Source organism: Capsicum annuum, chromosome 7 (assembly GCF_002878395.1).
Source record: "Capsicum annuum cultivar UCD-10X-F1 chromosome 7, UCD10Xv1.1, whole genome shotgun sequence".
NCBI lineage: Eukaryota > Viridiplantae > Streptophyta > Magnoliopsida > Solanales > Solanaceae > Capsicum > Capsicum annuum.
This window is the reverse complement of record NC_061117.1, coordinates 47,672,431-47,674,942: the sequence shown is the minus strand read 5'-3', so window position 1 is coordinate 47,674,942 and position 2,512 is coordinate 47,672,431.

The window sequence follows — 2,512 nt, the reverse complement described above, 5'->3', positions numbered from 1 at the left end:
AAAGACATAGCATAATACAGAAAGATAGAAGTGAACTCCAAATGTATGAACATCCAACCGCTACCTTGAATAACTCTGAAATCACCTAAAATTAAGCCATGTGAGACGTGCCTGCACAGAATCTGCACTGAAAGGACAAAGTAGGGATAAGTATGATACACTTGTACTCAGTTGGTATCATAGGTTGATCGAGCAAAGTGGAAAATAAAGCATACAAAATACACATTAAGGACACGTCACCTGCAATAAGAAAATATCCTACAACAGTAGCCCACACCGTTGCACTAATAGTTCTATGATATCCACATATAATATAGCAACGCACCAGAAAAGAATTCAAGTATAAATTTATACCACATATAAGGAAAAGAAAGGGGAACAACATATAAAAAGAGGTCGTCGACAATCTCTAACAGTGTTTCACAATCTTCGTATACACCTATGGAGCTAAAGCATTTCTTCAACCCATATACAATTCATATATATATATGTCATTCCTGGCACATCCCTCAGGGAGAGTTTTATAAGATGTCACATTTTTTGTCATAAAAGGTGTTGCTAGTGTTTCTCAGTATTTCCACAGTGGTACCATTATTCGATGAATGAGTATGAGGATACAATGCTCACAACCAACCACAATGAGTATTTCCACAGTCAACCACAATGAGTATTCCCACAACCAACTAGTATACCATTACATGAGCCAAATATCCACTCACTATCTCTAACCATTCAAGATATCCAACATGATTCATATGCCTATATAGTGTGAATACATCATAACACATAATTGGTACCATAATATGGTTTTTCCTAAAAAAAGATACAACTATCATCATGTATACAAGGCTATAAATATCACATAGGACCCCACACGATCACACATAGCACATAAAGTTTCAAAACTACCATATGATATCATACATAAACCCTCACACAAGAACAACACAATAATATAGCCATTTTTCATGATTAGTTCCCACAGCCTAAACATGTTTTTAGATACAAATTAACTACTAAGCCCAGTCTAAAAGAGTTAAGCCATAACCTACCTCGTATGCCAAAATTGATCCCCTACACTTTAATCCCAAAGTCCTACTCCTTACGAACAAACCCAAAATCAACTAAAACATAAAGATATAGAATATACGCATCAATAGAAAGCTAATGATACACATATTTCCTAATTTCAAGTCGGTGTCAAAACGGACACCCGAAATGAGTTTTTGAAAAGAAGGGAAAAATTATAACTTTGCTACAAAAACATGCTCCCCATATTCCAACGAGTCTACAACTGAAAATCCAAGTGAAAAAAAGTTAAAACGAGGTCCAAATCAAAGAAAAATTATTAAACTTTATAGGGTAAAATCTTTGAAATCCATTTAAAAATCAAGAACCAAAGTTGTTTGAAGGTAAAATTGAGCGAAAACTTATAATTATAGGATTAGAAAGTCATTCAAGTGAAAAATGAGTAAAATTCGGGTTTAAATTATATAATACCATTTTTAGGCCTTATAGGCCAAAATCTACAAATTCCATACTTTCATCCATTTTTTAAACAAAAATGTAACGTTAAAGATTGAACAAATTAGTTGAAATGAGTGTAATGGAGCTTACCTAAACTTAGAAATGGGAAAGTTGCTCAAAACCACAAAATCCTAAGCTCCAAGTCTCAAAAATAGTGAAAAATAGCAAAAAATCAGGTATTTATATACTTGGCTATTACGATTGTAGAACAGGGTCGCAATCGTAGTACCTTAATGACAGGGGTGTCACGATCACGGAAGGGGTGTTGCAATCACTATTCTTGATCTGTTGTCCCAATCGTGATCGCGATACTCATGTCACGTTCACTAGTGCACTAGATAATTGGTGCACCAGTTCAAGAATTGGTAATTTTCCAAGTCTCCACGGGCCTCTTGAAATTCATTTGGAATCCCACGAACACAAACAAAATATCCTAACCTATCAAATTTGATGCTCCAAACTCAATGAAGATATCATATTTTTTTAAAAGACCTCATTTTTACAAAGTTGACCCCTGAAATTCAAAATCACAAAATTTTAAATCGAGGGTCGAAGTAAGATTTAAAAGCCATAAAATTACATCAACCATGTTACAACCCTAAAATTAATGTTTCGCATCTACTGGTGCAGTTTACTTTGCGATCTTTAGGACAGATCAAAATATAAAAATTAAACTCCATTATAAGTCTCTCAAAGCCATCAAAAATCACAATATTGCATGAATGGCACCAAAATGCATTTAGAAATATGTCAATCACCTCCACACCCCATAAATACCACAATGCAACTACGGGGAGGGGGTAAAGTAGTCAAATCACACAAAATACATAGCTCACATATTTCATCAAAATTTAGGTCATTACATTATCCACCACTAAAAATCTAGTTCTTCCTCAAACTAAAGATAAGAGAAATACCTGAATCAGCAAAGAGCTAGGGATAAAAACTATACTTATCAGACTCGACCTCACAAGTTGCCTCATCG